This window comes from Bos mutus, chromosome 21, assembly GCF_027580195.1.
Source record: "Bos mutus isolate GX-2022 chromosome 21, NWIPB_WYAK_1.1, whole genome shotgun sequence".
Taxonomy (NCBI): domain Eukaryota; kingdom Metazoa; phylum Chordata; class Mammalia; order Artiodactyla; family Bovidae; genus Bos; species Bos mutus.
In genome coordinates this window covers 31,994,197-32,016,894 of record NC_091637.1, presented here as the reverse complement: position 1 = coordinate 32,016,894, position 22,698 = coordinate 31,994,197, and positions in this window count along the sequence as shown.

Here is a 22,698-nt window from a genome sequence, read left to right as displayed (position 1 = left end):
GGGCGAGGCCAGTCCAGCCAACCCTGGGGTTTCTGAGCTGGCATGTCTGTCCAGTGTCACCTCCATACCCTCAATTAATGTAGTGAGTTAGTGGCAGAGCCAGGGCTAGAATGGGTCCTGGCTGGAGGGAAAGGTGTGGAGGGAGCTCACCCAGGTGGAGAAGAGCCAAAGGGAATGGACCTGGGCAGATAACTGGGAGGCTTATGCTCCTAGTAAAGATGGATGGACAGGCTGGATGTATCCTCTGGTCCTGCTTGGATGTGGACATCCCTGGTAGACTTGGTCAGGGGACCCAGGACCACAGCCTGAACACAGCTTTGCCCATGAGGGCGGCTGGGGGCTGTGCCCAGGAATAGCAGCTGGGACAGCAAAGGTAGGTGGGCAGAAGGGTCTGGCCAGGCCACTTTGAGCTTCTCTAGCCAAAACCCCAGTGGAGATGCCAAAACAGCCTTGAAATCATAGAAGAGATTTTGGAAAGGATGCTATCTTTGGAAGCACCCAGAATCTTGCTCAGAGCATAGGAGGTGCTCAGTATGCTGGATATGAAGTTAAATCTGTGAGCAGAATGGGAGCCCAGTGGGCACCGTGTGCAGAATGGACGAGTGGGCTGTGCAGTCAGATGCGACTATGACACTGCTTGAAATGACCAGTCCCCCGCTAAGCTGGCCTGGCCTGGACCATACCTTTTCTGGGCAGGGTGAGCAGGTTTCAGCCAGCCCCAAGGCTGAGTGTATGATGGTGCAGACCTATCCTTCTTCATTGGAGCCACAAGACGGCTGCGCTGGGGCCAAAATAAACCTCCTTCCTGGGGGCGTCCCCACAGGCTGCTCCCCTCCTTCCTCTCTCCAAGCCAGTTGCTGCCAACCTTTAAGGATGATCTACAGGCCGCGTGTGGAGAAAGGGCAAGTTGAGATTGAAGAGAAGGCTAAGAAAATGTGACGATGGTTCAGCTCCCTGGGGACAGGCAAGAGCTGGTGACTGGCTCGGGGGCGTGACGGGCATGGTGATTAAAGTCTTCCCTAACCTCCTCCCTCAGGGCCAGTGAGGCTCACACCAATGCCTTCCCCTCAGTCTCTCTGGACCCCTCCTTGGAGGGGGTTGCCAAGGGACGATGGGAAGATTCCACCCCTGTTTTCTGACCCAGCCCTGCCCCGTGGGGCACCCTGCCTCTCAGCTCTTAACTCGTGGCCTTGCTCCACTTTCCTGACCAGGGCATGGTAGAAGAAGAGTTGAGAGAACAGGGCTGGTCAGTGGACGCACTGTTGGGATTTGGGGGCCAGGAGAGGTCTGGGAGGCACCAGGAGGTACAAAGCTTTGCTCAGAACCCTAGGGCCTTAAGCACATCAGTTCACAGCTGGAAACCAGCTCTTTACCAGCTCTGAGATTCCCCAGTGGCAGCCATTCAGACTCACCATACAACTGCTGCTGAACTTTTATACTATCTCTGCTATTGTCCTAATATTCTTTAGGCCAACTTACATTTTACTTGGATAAGTTTGTTTTAAAAGAAACCTTTCTATTAGTAACTTAAGAGAAAATTCAGTCTCAGTTTTCATAAACAGAAGGTAAGTATGAAACCAAATGCCATGAAAATGATAAAAATGAAAATGATGAGGGAAAAAAAGCTAGACATAAAAGGCAGGAGTCCTTGAGTCTGAGGCCTGTCATTTTGGGTTTAAAAGGAGAGAGTGCCCAAAGCTAGAGGTGTTGAAGGCATATCAGTACCACCTGAAGGTCTTCCCGGTGTTGCCAGAAGGCTTTTGAAACTCACTGAAAGTAGAATGGCCTTCTTATCCAGCGACAATTTGATGACACAATGACATGTCCTGTGTGACACCAAATCCTCTCCCTCTCCCACCAGTCATCACCGGGTCCCTCTGCATAGATTCACCAGGTCCGAACCCTGGACCGAGACTATTTCAGCAGTCTCCTGATGGAATCCCTGCTTCTACTCTTGCCTCTTTTGCCCTCAGCAGCCAGGGGACCCGCCCACAACAGCAGGATTTGTTAAAACACACGGCAGGTCCTGTCGTTCCTCTCGCCAGAGCCTTCCCCTTTACCCAAGCAAAAGCCGAAGTCCCTACCTTGGAGTCCCACACCAAGGTCATGGGTCCGAGGCCTGTACCAAGGCGACAGACCTGGAGCTAGAACCAAAGTCATCTCCGGAACTGACTGGGCTCCATAGTAACCATTGCCAAGACCCACCCTGATTCTTACTGGCCGGCTCCCTGACCCCATACTAGGTAAAAATACACACCCTAGGGCTTCCCAGGTGGCTCAGTGGTAAAGAATCCACCTGTCAATGCAGGAGACACAGGAGATGCAGGTTTGATCCCTGAGTGGGGAAGATCCCCCGGAGGAGGAAATGGCAACCCACTCCAGTGTTCTTGCCTGGGAAATCCCATGGACAGAGGAGCCTGGCGGGCTGCAGTCCGGGGGCTGCAGTCTAGTAGCTCTGACCATACTGAGCGACCAAGCACTCACGTACCCACTCTAACCAATCACCTAATGCCACCTTTCCAGCAGGACTGTTCTTTGTCTTGAGACTGTAAAAATTGGCTACTGACCCACAAAAGGGGTCCCTCTCCCTTGAGCCAGCCTGCTGTTCTAACCGAAGGCTCTCCTGGGTCTGTTGGGTAGTCGGCCCACTGTGCTTGCAGCGGCCATGTTATCTTTGCTCTTTGTTCTTAACTCACTCCTCTCTGCAATACTCTGTGTCTGGAAATTCTTTTCTAGCCCACACACAGACCACCACGACCCTACCATGACGATGTGATCCTTCACGACTCCTCCAACCAGCCCTCCAACAGCTCCCTCCATCCCAGCTGCCTAGGCGGCCTGAGCACTCATTCTTCCCTAGGTCTGATTTACTTTTCCCAGAATCTATACGACTGCCTTGTTACCTCCTTCAGATCTTGCTCCGATGTCACCTTCTCAGCATGGTCCTCCCTGGCTACCCCAAAATTGTAGGCCCACCACCCACACAGCCGCTGATACTTTCTGTTCTTTTTCCCTGATATATTTTTCTCCTTAGCATTTATCAGCATCTCACAGACTGTCTCCTTTTCTTTTTTTTCTGGTTTATCAACTGTGTTCCCTCCTTTCCTGCCTCTCCCCCTTCAGAGCACAAACGTCATAAAGGAAGGGACATTTTTTTTCTTAGTTCCCTGATCAGGGATAGAACCCATGGACCCTGAAGCTGAAGTGCATAGCCTTAACCACGGGACTGTTAGGAAATTCCCAAGGCAGGGATTTTTGTATTTTGTTCACTATTATATCCTCAGTTCCTAGAAAGGGCTCCGTAAACTTTGTCGAATGAAAAAAGGACTCTTATCCTTTCACCAGCCATGAAAAGGAGAATGGGATGTTCACTAGTCCCATTTTACAGATGAGAAAACTAAGGCCAAGGTCACAAGCCAGTAAGTAGCAGAGTCAGGATCTGAAGCCACACTTCAAACTTTGTGCTCCTTTCAAAATGGTATTTTATTGTGTGCTCAGTTGCTAAGTCGTGTCCAACTCTCTGTGACCCCGTGGACTGTAGCCTACCAGGCTCCTCTGTCCACGGAATTTTCCAGACAAGAAAACTGGAGTGGGTTGCCATATCCTCCTCGAGGGAATCTCCCAGACCCAGGGACTGAACCATGTCTCCTGCACTGACAGGCAGGTTCTTTACCACCAGCGCCACCTGGGAAGCCCAGGCATTTCATTCAGGCCCCTCATATTCGAGTGATCAAGACCTTAGCCTGGCGTCACACCAGACTTAATAATAGGACATATCTGGCATCTTCATTTCTACACCTGAAAACAATCACAGACTCAACGTGGAGGCTGCATGGTGACTGGCCCTGGCCCCCCGGCCCCGGCCTCTTCCTGCTCACCTAGCAGCTCCTTCAGGCCACATACTTTCTCTCCCAGCCTGTGCCTCATGTCCTCCACACCTGCATCCACTTCCCAAGGCTCCTGCCACTTGGAGGGTATGACCTTGCAGACCCCAAGACTGCCTCGTCATGGAGCTAGGCGGCTTCCTTCTGGCACAAAGGCCTCTTCCCTGAAATTGCAAAGGACGAATTGCACAAATGCTCCAATAATCACGGTAAGCCAGTCATCATTGTTTCCATGATTCACATGTTCTCATGGCAGCCTGCAGGAAGCAGCTTCCTTGGGCTGGTAGTGGGGAAGGCGTTCTCTCCATCCCAGCCAGATCCTCCAGGAAGTGACTAAGCCCTTGTCCCGAGCTCCCAGAGCACGGCCAGCACCCTCACTCCCTCAAGAGCTGGTCCTGAGCATCTTCTGGATGCCACACTGGTGCCAGGCCCCAGTCCCTGCCCTCCCAGGACTCACAGCCTAGTGGCCAACTGAGGAGGGAACTAGAAGCCTTGAGAGCCCACTGATGTGGCCGAGGAGGACGTGGAAGCCAGAGGGGCCCCCGCCCAGGAATACAGTCTGTCTCCTGGGGGAAGTGGGGAGCCCTGCAGTAAGGAGTAAGATCAGAACACGAGCTTTGCTTTTGTCCTTTCTCCCCTGGGGATCCAGTCCCAGCTGGCACTCACTGCATCCATGACTGTCATAGGCTGGTTTCCCCAGAAGCAGTCACTGAGACAGGCATTTGAGTCCAAGCTGATCCCAGGAAGGGAGGAGGAAGAGAAGGGCAGTGGGATGGAACAGAGAAGGAGATCAGTGCCAGTGTGGGGGACTGATGTGGGCATCGGGGAGTCTAGTCTGCCTGGGGACCCGGGGACTTGACAGGGACTGCAAGAAGCACACTGCAGTGATGTCTTATTGTGAGGGTGTGCATGCTAAGTCGCTTCAGTCGTGTCCGACTCTGTGTGACCCGTGGGCTGTAGCCCACCAGGCTCCTCTGTCCGTAGGAGTCTCCAGGCAAGCATACTGGGGTGGGTTGCCATGCCTTTCTCCAGGGAATCTTCTTTACCCAGGGATCGAGCTCGCATCTCTTACATCTCCTGCATTGACAGGCGGCTTCTTTACCACTAGCGCCACCTGGGAAGCCTGTGAAGATAAGGAGCTGGAATATTATCCACCTCTCACGCCCCTACAGGGCCAGGCTGGGAAGGCCAAGAAAGAGGGGGAGGTTGGCTGTGCAGCGTATTGAGCAATCCTAGGCCCCTGATTACAGAATAAACATCCGGCAAGAAGCGAGAGAAATTCTGGTGGATCTGCAAGGGTCAGTGCCTCCTGCCTGGGACACTGGGAGGAGTTCCTGGAGAAGAGAGGCCATGGGTGAGAAGAGAGGCTCCATGGAGGGGGAGCCTCCGCCCAGTCTTTCTGGCTCTGTCTCACCATTGGCCTCGGGGAGGGCTAGGGTCTAAACTCCTGTCCCTGGGAACCCCTGAGGAGAGGCTAAGCAGCTTCCCTCCCAGCCCTGCCCCCAACCCGGCCTGCTGGCCCAGGTGGAGGCTCAGATGTCAGCAGGAAGGAGAGGAGGGACAGTCGTCTGTAAATGTCAGAAGGGCAGAGCAGCTTCCTGGATTCGGTTGGGGGCAGGGCTGGAGAAGGGAGAGAGAGAATGGAGGGGGTGGGAGGGGGTCTCCTTTGTTCCTACTCTATCCCCATCAGAGCCCCCTGTAATTATTCCAGGAACCCCAGAGTGGCCAGGGTCACTTCCCTGTTTTATGGGTGAGGGAAAATTAATCCAGACTCCCCTCCTTGCGGTGGGACCATGGGCACCAGTGGGTTAATGGACTTGTCTTCCAGACTCATAGACACTGAGAGTTTCTGGCGGCTTGCGGCATCCTTGGAACAGGGCTCCGAAAGTGCCTGTCCCCAGGGCTCCTCCCACATGTGCATCTGCTCTGACCCTCCCACTCAGAAAGCCTGACCTCTCCCCAGGGTGAGTGCTCCCGGCTGGGTGTTCCCACCCACATCCCTCAGTGAGGAAGCTCATCACACTCATGGGGCAGGTGCAGAGAACATTCCCCCCGACTCTGGGGCATATCTCTGTGCCTGGGGCCTCCCTGGCAAGCACCCCTTAAATGCTGTGGACCAGCCCCAGAGAGAAGGGTGGGAAGAGGGGCTTGAGGGTGGACTGTCAGCTGAACCCATAGGCCTTGTCATGATGCAAGGAGTGACTCCTACTGCTCTGTCCATGTGTTGCAGGAAGGGGTACCCCTTCCAGGGCCTGACACTGGGCTCTTGTTTAACACTCGGAAATGAATTGTCCGAGGAGACACATGTGCTGACAAAGCAAGAGATTTTATTGGGAAAGGGCACCCGGGTAGAGAGCAGCAGGGTAAGGGAACCCAGGAGAATAGCTCTGTCACATGGCTTGCAGTCTCGGGTTTTATGGTGATGGAATTAGTTCCTAGGTTGTCTTTAGCCAATCATTCTGACTCAGAGTCCTTTCTGGGGGTGCACACCTTGTTCAGCCAAGATGGATGCCAGTGAGAAGGATTCTGGGAGGTGGTTGGACATGTGGTGTCTCCTTTTGACCTTTCCCAAACTCTTCTGATTGGTGGAGGCTTATTAGTTCCGTGTTCCTTACCAGGACCTCCTGCTGTAAAACAGCTCAAGCAAATGGTTACTATGGTGCCTCGCCAGGGTGGGCGATTTCAGTCAGTGTGCTTCCCCTAACATGTTCTTCCCCATGGCAGGGAGGTGGGTCAGCGTCACCCTAAACCCAGGTAAGAGGGACTCCTGCTGTGAGCCTTGCACCTTAGAGTGCTCTGGCCTGAACTTCCTATCCTGAGGGGCTTCTTCCGGGGACCCCCACCTTCTAAGAGGGCACCATGCCACTGATGGTCATGCTTAAGGCCTGAGGAAAGTCCAGGGGGCTGTGTTCAGGGAACGGGGTGCAAACAGAGCTAGGCCTTGCAGCTTGGGGTGTCTGTCCCCACATATGTGAGGCAAGGGCAGAGGGCAGAGTGAGGTGCAGGCCAGGGCCGGAGGCTGGGGCCAGCTCCTCCCAAGAATGCTATACTTGAACCTGGCCTTTCAGGTTCCCTGAAGGAGTATTTGTCAAGGTAGGAGCCTAAAACATGTTTTATTTAACAGTTAGCTTGATTTATAATGTAAATATCTAGACATATAGTACATGGGCTTCCATTTTTACCACTGCCTCAGACCCCACAAATGTTAGGAGTGGGCCTGGAGCTGGAGGCTGGGGTATTCCACTCAATTCTCTGCACTCTGAGATGGCATCTATCAGCACTGTGGGCCGAGGCCGCCACCTCCACCTCCAGGCCGAGGTGTGACCATGGGCATAGCTGTGAGCAGGCACCAGATTACAGAGTTCCCAAGCTGGTAGAGATTTGAGTTCAGTAATCAAGTCCCCATTGTACAGATGGCAAAACTGAGGCCTAGAGGGTGCCAAGGACTTGCCAATGATGCACACAAGGCTCGTGAGAATGCACACATGTGCATCCGGTGGGGGTGCACACACACGGTTGCAAGTATACACAAGGGCAGGCATTGGTGTATGGGTGGCTTGGTGGATATTTTTCTTCTCTTCATTTTTTCTGTACCAGGGAAGATCCATCATTTCCTTTTCCTGTAATGATGTTGACCTGATTAAAATTTTTATTGGATTTCACAAAATAATTTCATATACAACATTCCCTGGGGGCTTTGCTGGAGGAGGCAATGGCAGAGGATGGCAGAGAACGAGGGGCTGGAGGAGAGGGGGTGCTAATATGAGAAGAGAGAGCGACAAGTAGATTTAGAAAGAGGCTGAGTTGGAATATATTTCATGTGCCGCTGAAATGACCGGCGGGAGTCAGGCGGGGAGAAGGGAGATTAAAAGCTGTGCCTTTTCTGTGCTCGTGGGAAGCTGCAAGGGGGAACATTGATGTGGGCCAGCCATGGGAGGATGTCCAATGGCCTGAGACCTTGCGGCAGGCAGAAAGGAGGCTGCAGGGACAGAAGATGGATGCTCACACACCCTCTCCCCTAGCCTGCCTCCCCAGCCTGAGGCAGAGAGGAGAGGACCACACCACAGGCTGCAGGGACAGAAGATGGATGCTCACACACCCCCTCCCCTACCCCACCTCCCCAGCCCAAGGCTCTGGCCCTGGGAATGCTGGGTATGTCAGAGTCTGCAGGGACATTGGGATTCCAAGGCCAAAGTCAAGTGAGCTTCCAGATGGCAGGTGTGGGGCAGCCCCCTACTTGGTGTAGTGGGCACATGCTGGCCTGCAGGGTCCACCTTAGCCTGTCCTGGTCACCTACTGTCTGAGTGACCTCAGGGGAGTCTTAACCTCCTGAGACTCAGTTCTCTCACTTAGGAGGTGGAGGGGTGCTGGGGGAATTCAAGGAGAGAATGGATGCGAAAGTTCAGCCCAAGAGATTGCCCAGCCAAGGTAGCTGCTCCTCCTTACTGCTGCTGTCTATTTACTCTTTCGTTCATTCTACAAACTCTCATTCATGCTAATTACCCTCTGACAGGCACCGGGGATGGAGCGGTGAAAAGTGACTGACCTTTTGGGGTTTACATTCTAGAGGGGAGACTAGTCTAGTCTTAGCCACTCAGTTGTGTTTGACTCTTTGTGACCCCATGACTACAGCCCACCAGGCTCCTGTGTCCGTGGAATTCTCCAGGCAAGAATACTGGAGTGGGTTTCCATTTCCTTCTCCAAGAGGGGAGACTCACACCCAACAAAATAAGAAAGAAAAATAAATTGTATTTCCGATGATGATAGGTGCTATGGAAAAAATAATCAGGAACTTGGGGGTTCTGGGGAGGGGTTGTGGTTTAAATAAGTGGTCAAGGAAGGCCTTGTTGAGAAGGTGGCCCTTGGATAGAGAGGCAAAGGAGGTGGGGGAGAGAGTCGTGTGGGCCCTGAGCTAGGAGACTATCAGATCCAGAGAATAGTAAGTGCAAAGGCCCTGAGGTGGGAGCGTGTCTGGCAAGGGGAGGGGCATCAAAGGACCCAGCACAGTGGAGGCAGAGTGAGTTGAGGGGGAGAGAGGAAAATGTGAGGTCAGAGAGGGGATGGGGCCGAGTCAGTAAGCCCGTGTAGGTCACGTGGAGATGTGGGCTTTCTCTCTGGTGTGGCGGGAGCCGTGGTGAGTACGTCAGATGTGTGAGGGGGTGAGTGGGGGGCTTGTCATCTCTCTTCCTGGACCCAGTGGGTGGGATACCTGCTCCTCACACAAGAGAGAGATGAGCCAGAGTCACTGACTCTCCTCAGAAAATGCCCAGAAGGAAGTGCAGCCTATGACAAGGAAAGATGGGGATGGGGGAGGCCGAGGGAGCCCCAGCCCCTCTGCAGGCCCCTCTGCCTCAGGGCCGCCTCTCCCTGCCCTGCGCTCTAGCTTCACATTCCCAGCGCCCTTCGTATCCTGGACACCCAGACTGTCAGTTACAACGGTGGTTTTTGTTTGTACGATATCAACAAGAAGAGGAATGCCGTAGATTCGATATATGAGAATGAACATCTACACAAATGGCCAGAGTGCCAGGCAGATGCTGGGCAGATGCCGGGTCGGGAGCCCCACTGAGGGGAGAGCCTCACTGCAGCAGACGCAGCAGAAAGCACCCACGACAGAGAAGAGGACATAACCCACCTATGGGAGCCATGGCCAGCGCAGGGCAGAGGCCTGGAGACCTGGGGCCTCCTGAGAGGGACGAGGCCCGCTCCAGCTTAACTCAGCCTGCTTCCTCTGAGTGCTATGCTGGGGGCAGTGCCAGCCCTGGGGGAGGTGGTCGCAGTGTTTGGGCAGGGAGGAAGGAGGACTGAAGTCCAGCCTGTGTTCCACTCGTCAAGCCCAGCAGCTCCGTGTGGGGTTGTGTCCACCAGAGGAAGGAAGTCTCCTTTTAGGGCACAAATGCACTTTATGGGCCCACAGGGGCTGCCCCAAGGACCCTGCCTTGGCTCAACTGAGTCCCTGCCCCATGCAAGGTGGACGGCACCAGGGCTGGGCGGTGGGGGCAGAGGGGTGGTCAGGGTGCAGAGGTGGTGTGAGACGGGTCAGTAAAGAAGAAACCTCTGCTCAGAATGTACTGACAGGTATCAGACCAGGAATGCCAGGGGAGCTCATCCAGTCTGTACATCCTCAAGAAGGCAGACGCCCGGAAGGGTGGGGAAGCCTGGGTACCAGCTAAGGGGCTCTCCTGGGTACTAGCTAAGGGGCTCTCTGGAGAGGTTCTCAGCAGGACCTAATGAGGGAATCAGATGATTATTTTAGTGCAAATCTCTGCCTCTTGGGTGGAGGCTGAATGGGAGGGGCCAAGAGGACTAATGAGGCATCCCAGACAGAGATGGGGTACCTGAGGGGTGCAGTATAGACCCACTGGGTGGAGCCAGGTCGAGCCAGGTCAGATCAGGTGAGGGTGCTGTAGGCCAGGGACGAGATGGGTAGCTCTCTGGAGCAGAGCAGATCTGAGGGGGAGGGGTCCACTCTTTCCTACCTGCCAACATTTCTGGAGCCAGGTTTAAACCGAGGCCTTCTCAGCCCCAAAGCCCTGGCTTCCTCTAACTACGGCTGCCTGCTGCCTTCTCACCCATCCCTTCCTTATCTCTGCCTGTCCCCCCACCTACTTGCCCAGGTCCCCAAATGGAAATCCCTGGAGAAGGGGTCAGCCGAAAGGGCTTTGCCAAGCAGAGTTATTTTTACTTGGTGCCCAGATATTTTAAAAAATAGGCAAAGCCCATGGGGTTGCCTGCCTTCTAAGGTCTCACTAAACCCAGGATGGGGGGCACAGACCAGGCTGGCTGGCCCAAATATTTGTTGCGTTGCCGGGTAACCACCAGTTGGCCCTGCAAGCTGGCATCTGTGGAACCGAGGACTTGGAAGGAAAGTCGCACAGCCTCTCAGGGCCTGGAATCAGAAACGTCAGTGAAGTCAGGAAGTGCCCCACATGTCTCCTGCGGGGAGCGCTTATCCTCAGGAAACTGCCCCCCAGGAGAAAGGAGGCGTGAGATGGGATTAGTGGCTTCCCAGGGAGACCCACTCCACATGAGGCAGTTCACAAATGAGCTCACACGGCTCTGCTGTGGGGCACAAACGGGGGAGGCCGGCTCACTGCCCCAGCCCCTCGGCCCTGGCTTCTCCCTGTCTTGCTCTGGGTCGCTGCCATGGGCATCTACAGGTGTATTAGTTGTTTCTATGGGGATCTGCCCAGCCTGTGTCCAGGGACCCTTGAGCCAGAGACAAGCACACACAGAAACAGAGGAGGCAACTCCCTCTACAGTGAAGTTGGAGGGGCTCTGGGAGGGCCCACCAACACCCACACTTCTGTCCTCTGGCCTGCCAGAAATTCCACCATCAGGTACGGGACTTCCCTAACTAAGAGATGGGAAGGACATTGGAGGTGGGCCAGAATATCTTAATGCAGGGCAGCAATCTCAACCGTAATAGCCCAGGCCCAGACGGCATCCAGCTCCAGCTTGCACGCCCTGAGGAATGGGAAGTTCACCACCTCAAGAAGCAGTTTGTCATCTTGAAGACAGCAGTGACTGAAAGTTCCTGAACCTGGGCCTAGCTCTTCCTCTGGGGAAAGGCAGAGGCTATGGGAGAGGTTACTTTGCCAACAAAGGTCTGTCTAGTCAAGGCTATGGTTTTTCCAGTGGTCATGTATGGATGTGAGAGTTGGACTGTGAAGAAAGCTGAGAGCTGAAAATTGATGCTTTTGAACTGTGGTGTTGGAGAAGACTCTTGAGAGTCCCTTGGACTGCAAGGAGATCCAACCAGTCCATCCTAAAGGAGATCAGTCCTGGATGTTCGTTGGAAGGACTGATGCTGAAGCTGAAACTCCAGTACTTTGGCCACCTCATGCGAAGAGTTGACTCATTGGAAAAGACCCTGATGCTGGGAGGGATTGAGGGCAGGAGGAGAAGGGGACGACAGAGGATGAGATGGCTGGATGGCATCACCGACTCCATGGACATGAGTTTGAGTGAACTCCGGGAGTTGGTGATGGACAGGGAGGCCTGGCGTGCTGCGATTCATGGGGTCGCGAAGAGTCAGACACGACTGAGTGACTGAACTGAACTGAACTGAGCTGATGGGAGAGAATGCTGTTCACATGTGAGGCTGTGATGATCCCACGTGGTCTTCCCTCCTGTCCTGGGAGCCCCTGAGACTTCCAAAGGTGGGCTTGATGTGCAAGCTCTGGAAAACAGTATGACAATGTAAAAAAACAAGGCATCCATCTATACATCCCAAGCCATAGCAAGTAGGTGTGTGGCAGGGAGCAGCAGCCAGCTGAGTCTGTATGCGCTCCAGTCCCAACACCCCAGCTGGGAGCGACATCAGTGGCCTTGCTTCTCTGAGCCTCTTTCCTCCTCTGTAGAATGGGCATGACACCAGTCCTGCAGGGGACTCTGGAACTGGGAGATGAGGTGGTTGTCTCCCTCTCAATGCCCTGGCTCTGACCCAGACATGCCCTGTTTCCTCTGCATCAAAACCCTCTCCTAGCTCTGTTCCCATCCTCCTTCTTCCTTCCTCTACTTGCTGATAAAATCCTCCACAAGTGGTTTGTGTGAGCCAGTTTCCTGAGGCCTGGCCAGCTGCCCTCCGCCCACCTTCGCTGCTCAGCTAAGGCCCCAGTCTCCACCCCTAAAGCCTCATCCTGACTCTCCTCCCCCGCCGCTTCCTCTTCACAGTGGTAGACACAGCTGATGCCATCTTCCTCCACACGTTCCTTCCATGCAGTTGTCCTGGGGCTGCAGCTGCCTGCTCCCCCGCCCACTCCCCCTCTTCTGCCTTGGTAGTGAGGACAAAGATCTGTCTTAGAAGGGTGCTTCTCAAGCCCTGTCTTCTAAAATCTTGTTTGTATGTCAAACAGGCACTTGAAAAGATGCCGAACATCACTAATTATTAGAGAAATGCAAATCAAAACTACAATGAGGTATATAACATCACACCGGTCAGAATGGAAATCATCAAAAAAACCCTACAAACAATAAATGCTGAAGAGGCTGTGGGGGGAAGGAAACCCTCTTGCACTCCTGGTGGGAATGTAAATTCATACAGCCACTGTGGAGAACAGTATGAAGATTCCTTAAAAAAAAAAAAAAATAGAAGTACCATATGACCCAGCAATCCCATTACTGGGCGTATACCCTGAGAAAACTATAATTCAAAATGACACATGTACCCCGATATTCTTTGCAGCACTGTTTACAATAACCAGGACATGGATACAACCTAAACATCCAATGACAGATGAATAGATAAAGAAGATGCGGTACAAATATACAATGGAATATTAGTCAGCCATATAAGGGAATGAAATTGGGTCATTTGGAGAGAGGAGGCTGGAACCAGAGCCTATTATACAGACTGAAGTTAAGTCAGAAAGAAAGAGACAGATATCATATATTAATCCATATATGTGGAATCTAGAAAGATGGTACAGATGAACCTATTTGCAGGGTAGGAACAGAGACACAGACATAGAGAATGGGCATGTGGACATGGGGGGAAAGGGTAGGTAGGGTGAACTGGGAGACTGGGATTGACACATGCTCTATGTAAAATAGACAGCTAGCGGGAAGCGGCGTGTAGCACAGGGAGCTCAGCCCGGTGCTCTGTGATGACCTAGAGGCGGGGATGGGGGAATGGAAGTTCCAAGAGAGAGGGGATGTAAGTATACATATAGCTGATTCACTTCACTGTATAGCAGAAATTAATACAACATTGTAAAGCAATTACGAAAAGTGGAGTGAAAGTCCTTTAATCGTATCTGACTCTTTGCGACCCCATGGACTGTAGCCCACCAGGCACCTGTGTCCATGGAATTCTCCAGGCCAGAATACTGGAGTGGGTAGTCGTTCCCTTCTCCAGGGGATCTTTCCAACCCAGGCATCGAACAAACCCAGGTGTCCCACAGTGCAGGCAGATTCTTTACCATCTGAGCCACCAGGGAAGCCCAATTATGCTCCAATAAAAAAAATAATATAATAAACAAATTAAAATCTGGTTTGTTCTTCCCTATGGCACCCCACTCCAGTACTCTTGCCTGGAAAATCCCATGGACGGAGGAGCCTGGTAGGCTGCAGTCCATGGGGTTGCTACAGTCGGACAGGACTGAGCAACTTCACTTTCACTGTTCACTTTCATGCGTTGGAGAAGGAAATGGCAACCCACTCCAGTGATCTTGCCTGGAGAATCCCAGGGACGGGGAAGCCTGGTGGGCTGCCGTTTATGGGGTCACACAGAGTCAGACATGACTGAAGCGACTTGGCAGCAGCAGTAGCAGCCTGCCTCTAGCAGCATGGGACACATGTGATTGTGTGCTCATTGTACAGAAAGAGGCAGGAACACAGTACAACCTAGAGAACCCAGGTCTTTGAGGTTTAAATCCCACTGCTGTTTGCTGGATGTACCACCTTGAGCAAGTTTTTAACTTCTCTGGATCTCAGGCTCCTTGGTCCTAAAACAAGGAGGAAGCTTATGGTGATAAACCATATCCTACTCATGGGTTGTTGAGGATTAAACGAGTAAAAGCGCTTAATCCAGGGCCTGGCTCCTCTTGAGGGCTTGGCAGTTGTTGGCCTTTCCCTGGGGCAGTGGCCCCATGAGGAAGAGGCTGAGCTCTGCCAGGCCCCAGGCAAAGCTGGCAGCATCCACCCCACCACAATGGCCCGGGCAGCACAATGTGTAGGTAGGGCTGAGAGCTGCAGGTCTGAGCTCCAGCCTCCCACCCTGGACTGGGCAGCCCTGCGACCCAAGTGAGCAGGCAAAGTGCTGAGCTGGTCTGAGGTGGAGGGCAGACTCAGCAGTTCTGGCCTCAGGATGGGAAGAACGGCCTGCAGTTGATGAGGGACTGCCTTAAAATGGAGGTTTCTTGTGTCTGTAACTACTCCCTACCTCAAAGCCTCCTTAGCTTTAAAGGGCCAAGGCTCCATTAGCATTTGTGGAAAGGAAGTCCAGGGTCATCCCGCCCACTTTCTATCAGAGCTAAATAGTGACGCCTCCCTGTTCCTTATCCAGATGGCTGCTGCAGTCCCTTTTGCCCTACAAAGTGCACGTCTTTGTTTTTCAGAAGCCAGGTGACTCAGGGCTCTGCAGTCACTGGGTGTCATGGCTTCCCCACCAAGTACCCAGAAACCAGTAGTCAGTTCAGTTCAGTCGCTCAGTCGTGTCCGACTCTTTGAGACCCCATGAATTGCAGCACACCAGGCCTCCCTGTCCATCACCAACTTCCGGAGTCCACCCAAACTCATGTCCATCGGGTCGGTGATGCCATCCAGCCATCTCATCCTCTGTTGTCCCATTCTCCTCCTGCCTCCAATCCCTCCCAGCATCAGAGCCTTTTCCAATGAGTCAACTCTTAGCGTGAAGTGGCCAAAATATTGGAGTTTCAGCTTTAGCATCATTCCTTCCAAAGAACACCTAGGACTGATCTCCTTTAGAATGGACTGGTTGGATCTCCTTGCAGTCCAAGGGACTCTCAAGAGTCTTCTCCAACACCACAGTTCAAATCCTGCCCAAGTTCTTCCTAAGCTCATAGAGGTGAGGAAACTTACATCCATAGTCTCAGCGAGTCTTCACAAACCTCCCACTCCCCAGTTTCCAGCTCCTTGTATGTCAGGTTGGCAAAAACAGACTTATCCATAGAAAGTGCTAGTTGCCTGGTTGGAATCATATCTAGTACCCCACGTATCTTCTGGAAATGGCCTCTGATTTTCCCTGGAGGAACATCCCCCTTCCCACTCTCTATCCTTAGAGTAAGGCTGACCCTTCCCCAGCCCCAGTTGCCCACATGACCTTTGTGTGGCCAATGAGAGGGCCACATGCTTCTGATCACTGAGACTGGTTCAGCCTTGGGCACAGGACTTAAGTTAAACCAATGAGGCTGCATTCTAGACTTTAATTGAAACTGATAGGAAGAAACTCCGATTCTCTGGAACTTAGAGCTGGGAGGGTATCTATCACACTGGAGCTTCCAGGAGCTTTGAAAGCAAAATGGCCAGTTTAAGCCAACACCAAGGAGAGAGAAACAATTTTCTCATGATAGTATTTGAGCTTCTGGCTCCAGCTATGCCTGAAGTCCATACCCCTGAATTTCTCGGTTACATTAGCCAATAAACTCCTTCTCTATTTTTTTTTCTCTTTTGCTAACCAGTTGGAATTGAGTTAATGTTATTGTTGTTTAGTCGCTAAGTAATGTTCGAGTCTTTTGCAACCCCATGGACTACAGCCTGTCAGGCTCCTCTGTCCGTGGGATTTCCCAAGCAAGAACACTGGAATGGATTGCCATTTCCTACTCCCGGGGATCTTCCTGACCCCCGGAAGGAACTCGTGTCTCCTGCATTGCCAGGTGGATTCTCAACCGCTAAGCTACCAGGAAAGCTGAGTTAATGTTATTTGTACCCAAAAGAGTCTTGGCTAATTCAAGAATAAAAATGTTGAAAGGAGAGGGACAGAGCCCTGTGGCACAGCTGTAGTGACATCCATCTGGGCTGACAGCAATCCTTGAGTCAGTAATCCAGGAGCTGTCAGGGTCGACTGTTTGATCAGCCAGTTGTAGACCATGCCCTGTATTCCAGCCTCAGGGTACCATCTTGGCCTCACCAACATCAGGTGCAGAGCTTTGTAGGCACCTATAGGCACCCTGTGCCCTAGTGCCCTGTTAGGAAGAAAGATTTGGTTACCTTGCCATGACTTATTCTTTGTGAACGACCTAGAGCTGTTTCAGGGTCCCTAAATATCCTTTGTGAAGATTTCTTGGAGGGTTGGGCTGGAAGCAGTATCAGGCTTACAGACAACACTCAGCAGCTGCAGAGGGGCTCTCTCTGGAGACCCAAGCCAGCCTGGGAGGCCCATCCTCCAGCCCTGGAAAAGTGGGCAGAGGCAACAGGATCTGACAGCCCAGACTCGGAGGAAAGGGAAGCAGAAGGGGGAGCGGGCAGGAGAAGAAAGGGCTACTTCAAAGCTCATAAAATCACAGTGAGTTGGACTGCCCAAGACGAGCGCTGGCTGCTTCCTAAATTATGCAGATATGTGCAAATTTTATGCAAATTAGCCACACAAAGGTGGCAGGGGCACTTGCTGACAGCCTGGCTCTGGAGCCTTCTCAGTCAGTCAGCCTCAGTCTCGTTCAGGGAGCTGAGCAGAGGAGCTGTCACCCGCCAGGCAGCAAGAAGGGAGGGGACAGGATCTGCCTTATCCCAGCTTCCTGCCAACTTCCCCTCTGAGGGACCCCCACCCAGGGTCGGCCCTCTACCCTACCCTCTGCATCTGGCTTCTGGCCTGGACTGTTGGCTCAGAGATAACCATGATGGCTGGGCCTTTCTGGTCACCTGGTCCAGCCACTCCCTTCCCATTACACTGATGAGGAAACAGAGGTCCAGACTAGGAAAGAGACCTTCCCTGTCCCTCAAGAAGCTATTGATTGACTCAGTAGTCTGATCCACGCACCCACCACCTCCCAGAAGAGTCGGTTGGGCATGGTCAAGGTAGGCAGCCATCTATTTACTTCCTACCCCACCTCAGACTTCAAATATTTTTCTTAACTGTCACAGTACTAAGATTCTACTGTTTGTGCTCTAGGTCTTTGGGATGCGGTCAGTCATCACAGAACTTGGGGCTAGAAGCTGGCAAAGTCTGGTCCCCACAGTGGGGATGCTGGACTTCAAGCACCAGATGATCCAACTGCTTGTAAATCTGTGCTGGGCCCCCTTATTCTCTGAGAGGTAGAAACTCCTTGGAGATTATTCCAGACCTGGGTTTCCTAGCCCCACCCTGGCAGCCGCCTGGACTGCCTGCACCTTCATCTTTTCCTATTCTTCCTATCTTCTAATCACATTGAGAAAATAATCACAAAAATGACTTATCTTTGTTGAGCAGTTGCTTTGTGTCAGGCGTCGTTATAAGAAATTGGGATCCTCGCAACAACTCTCTGGGTTAGAATTTATTATTATTCCCATTTCAGAGATTAGGGTACTATGGTGCAGGAAGGCAAAGTCAGTTGTTCATGGATGTACATCCAATAAATGATGAGGTAAGAGGGTTACCCAGGTGTGTCTGGCTCTAGGATGCACACTTAGGAGACCTGGGTGTCCTAAGGGGCCCGATCCCCCTTCAATGCTGTCTCCCTTCTCCTCCAGGAAGTCTGCCCTGCTTGTGTGATGCTAAAGCCATCTGCCAATGTCAGGGCCTCATTCATTGATGGATCCAGGCCTTGGGCTGCTTCCAGAAGCCCGGAAGCCCCAGAGTCCAAACTCTGTGGCTCTGCCTGCAATGTATCTACCAGAGCTGGTAAGAGCTCTCTGAGGGGGGACGGCAGGGCTCCCCTCTTCTGTTCCCACCAGGGCACATCCCTCTGTGGTCAGGCACAGAGTTGGGCACCGCCCCAGCCTGAAGAGCTTTTCCAGCACTCAACACACGGATACCCAGTTCTTCATGTTGGACCCTCCCTCCCTGCCCAGAACCACTGGAGGAAAAAAAAAGAGACAGAGAAATTTATCCTTGTATTCTCTTGTCTCCTCACCTCCTGCTCCCAAGGCATGAGCCAGCTCTCCAGTTCTTTGTCCCCTGGACCCCAGAGATTCTCAAAGACCATCCCTACTTAAGCCTCCCAGAATGCTTTGCTTTCTCCGGGATGGAGAGTGGAGTCCAGCTGGAGGTGCCAGGAAGGCCCTTAGGGATGCTCAGGTCCAGCTCAGGGTAAGACAGATGGGGACGCTGAGTCACAATAGAGATGGGGTCCCAACTGGGATTCCCAGACTCCTTCCTGTGCCCCAGGTGCTCTGTAGAGACTATGTCTTAATCCACAAAGTTCGAACCTCTTTGGGAACAGCAGATGCTTCTGAGAATCTGAAGAAAGCTCTAAATCCTGCCCTAACACAGAGATAGGAAGGGACAAGTAAGGAAGGCCCTAGCTTTTCATCCCCAGCCAACAAATCTCCAGCCATGCTGCTTGCCCTTTGACCCCAAACCTAGCCTCGGACCCACAGCCTGAGCAAACCTGAGCTCTGCCTGACTCCCCAGGTGCCTGTGCAGATTCTAGGGCCTGCTTCTCAGCCACGTGATGCCACAATGGAATGAGCTCAGGCAGCTTGTGCGAGCCCTCTGGTGACCCTGCTCTTCCCAGGAGAGGCCCTAGTCCATCTGTCACCACTGACCACTTACCTGCAAGGCCCAGGTGGCCGGAGACCTGTGGGGCTCCAGACCTGGCATCATCTGGTCGGGAGCCCAAAGGCCAAAGGGAGGCAGCCAGGGAAGATGGATGGACTTGTGCTGCGCAGTCAGGGAAAGTGGCTGTGTGGCCTGGGGCAAGCCACCTCACCTGAGCTGCAGTATCTGTGTCTATAAATGAAATCCCCGCTACCACACAGGACTGAACTAAAATAGACCCTGATGCTGGGAAAGATTGAGGGAAGGAGGAGGAGTGGGTGACAGAGGATGAGATGGCTGGATGGCATCACTGACTCAATGAGCATGAAGTGTGAGCAAACTCCGGGAGATAGTGAAGGACAGGGAAGCCTGGTGTGCTGCAGTCCACGGGGTCGCAAAGTGTCAGACACAACTTACTGACTGAACAGCAACAAGCATCCAAATTTCCTAGCACAGAGCCTCGCATACAGCAAACATTCAGAGAAAGTAAACTCCCAGCTCCGTACCCTGGCTCGTGACCTTGAATGGTGGTCTCATCAAGTCCTGGTCAAGCCCAAGCTCCCTTCTGAGAATTTTGCTTTGCAGCCATCAGTGACCTCTCCACTCCAGCCTCCTCCCACAGCATATTCGTGTTTCCCCTTCTGGGACTGTCTTGGGTGAGAACCAGAGAGGATGGGTATTCTGTAACGGGCAGCATTCTTAACCCCACCACTGCCGTCTCACTGCCTGAAATGCCGTCCTACAGGCCTCTGTTCTTGGGCTCAGCATTCAGCTTCTCCCAGCAGAGGGAGCATGCCTTCGGCCCTTCCTACTCAGGGACCATTATGGATCAGACATTTTCCTTTGGCTGAGTGCGCCCCATGTACCTCGGGACTGGGAGAAGGTCTCAACCAGGCCATGAGAGCAGGATCATCAAGGATATTACCAGCATCCCTCTTTGTAATAGTGAAAAATCAGAAACAACCCAAATGCCCATATATAGGGGAGTTGCTAGGCCAGCTAAGACCCATCCTTTGTAAGAAATACCTGGAAGCAGTTGAGATCTCCCAAGCTTATGGGGGAAAAAGTAAATTCCAGGATAAGATGTATCTAGTAGGATCCTGGTTATGTTGTAAAACAGCCTCTCATCTGTGCACATGTAGGTATTTTGTGTGTAAGTATAATATGTAAGAGAAGGCCTGCAAGCTACATGTCAAACTGTTACCAATGGTGAACAGTAGAGGATGCTCTGTAGGAAAGAAGCCTCCTGTGTGATATGCTTGTGCACTGTGAGTTTTTGTGGTGAAAATGTATTCATGTATTCCTATCACTAGAATACATGTTTAAATATTTTTAAGATCGTAAGAGCATCTGGGGTGGCTCAGATGGTAAAGAATCTGCCTGTAATGTAGGAGAGTTGGGTTTGACCCTTGGGTCAGGAAGATTCCCTGGAGGAGGGCATGGCAACCCACTCCAGTATTCTTGCCTGGAGAATTCCATGGACAGGGGAACCTGGCGGGCTGCAGCCCATGGGGTCACAAAGAGTCGGGAATGACTGAGTGACTAACCCTTTCAGCTTCCCTGGTGGCTCAGAAAGTAAAGAATCTGCCTGCAATGTGGGAGACCCAGGTTCGAACCCTAGGTCAGGAAGGTCCCCTGGAGAAGGGAATGGCTACCCCTCCAGTATTCTTACCTAAAAAATTCCATAGACAGAGGAGCCCGGTGGGCTATAGTCCATGGGGTCAAAAAAAGTGGGACATGACTGAGCGACTAACACAAGACTATAAAATTAAAACACACACACACACACACATATTTCAAAAGGCTGGGCAGGGTAAGGAGGCCCTGCCTTAGCTTCCCTGGCACCAGACGGGCCCCTACCTGGCTCCACTCTGACACCCCAGCAGTCCTGCTCCCCTCACCCACTCATCACAGCCAAGCTCATTAGCTCTCTCTGCTAATCCTGGTTTTGACCTCAGAGTCTGAGAAACATCAGCTGTCTTTTCACAACTTCCCATCAGCCCTGCTCTGTGGCCATCCCTCACCGCTGATCCGACTCAGATCCCACCAGCTTTACATTTTCCAGCCACGCAGGGAAGAAGTCATGAACCCGGGACAAGCTGTGGTGAGGCCCAAGAGTTGTGGTCTCTTTAGAGCCCATGGAAACATCCTCTTCGCAGAATAATGGAGCCTTGAGTCTGTCATACTTTGAGAAGGAAAGAGCCCGAGCTTGAGCTTTGTCCTGTGCCTGGGGACACTGGGAGAGATAAAGGAGGAAGAGAAGACCTAGCTCTGCACTTAGGGAGCCCCTGTCTGGGGAGCCCTACAGGCTCCCCTTGAGCACCAAGCAGCAATGAAGCTCAATAACTGACCAGTCTTCTCGCCTTTCAGATAGGGTAACTGAGGCTCAGGGAGGGAAAATTTCTTGCCCAGCACAAGCCCCAGAGTAAGTCTCTGCACAGAGGCTCATCCCTGAGGCTTGGCCTTTGTGTGTCCTTCCCTACCAGCTTTCAGTGGCAGGGAAGTTGAGAGCCCCCAGCAAGAAGCTGACACGGCAGAAGCAGCGAGACCCACAAGACCAGGGGCACGACAGGAGCACATGCAGCTGGGCCGTGGCCCAGGGAAAATATTGACTTTCTGGCTAATAAAGCCCAATTCCATGAAAGCTACAACTCCAGACTGAGAAAATCCATCAGTGTTTCATAAATATTTGAAAGTGTCCGATTGATTATCATCCTGGGATGGTCGCATCCTCGGGTCTGAGGCTGGTCAGGGATGGGAGGCCCAGCTGTTGGCATTGCATGAAAGCCCCCCGGATCTCTTAGTCATCCATTCAGAAGATGCTTGTGTTTGTATTTGCTTCTGAAAGTAAGTGAAACCCTGAAAGGACACACGGGAAACTGAAAGCCAGGCCTGCAGAGCAGCAGGCGGGAGGGAAGGTTTTTACCCCATGTTATAACTTTTACTTTTTTATTTTTGAAACATATGAATGCTTTTTTTTCCAAAATAATAAATTAAAATGTTAAACTGCTCCTGGGGCCATTATTTCCCTAGTCCTGAATAGATGCAGTAAAGAAGATGAAAGTGTAATTGTGCTGCTGCTGCTGCTAAGTTGCTTCAGTCGTGTCCGACTCTGTGCGACCCCATAGACGGCAGCCCACCAGGCTCCCCCGTCCCTGGGATTCTCCAGGCAAGAACACTGGAGTGGGTTGCCATTTCCTTCTCCAATGCATGAAAGTGAAAAGTGAAAGTGAAGTCGCTCAGTCGTGTCCGACCCTCAGCGACCCCATGGACTCCAGCCTTCCCGGCTCCTCCATCCATGGGATTTTCCAGGCAAGAGTACTGGAGTGGGGTGCCATTGCCTTCTCCGAATTGTGCAGTTGTGTCCAACTCTTTGGGACCCCATGGACTGAAGCCCTCTGGGTTCCTCTGTCCTTGGAATTCTCCAGGCAAGAATACGAGAGTGTGTAGTCATTCCCTGCTCCAGGGTATCTTCCCGACCTAGGGATGGAACTTGGACCTCCTGCATTGCCCACAGATTCTTTACCATCTGAGCCACCAGGGAAGCCCGGTAGAGAAGATCGGAAGGTACAATCATGGACCTCCCTAGGGGCAGTTGGCTGTGGGCAGGGGGAGAACCAGCTGCCACATGGGCTTCTCCGTCAGCTCTAGGCTTGCGATCGTGCAGCTTCTGTCACC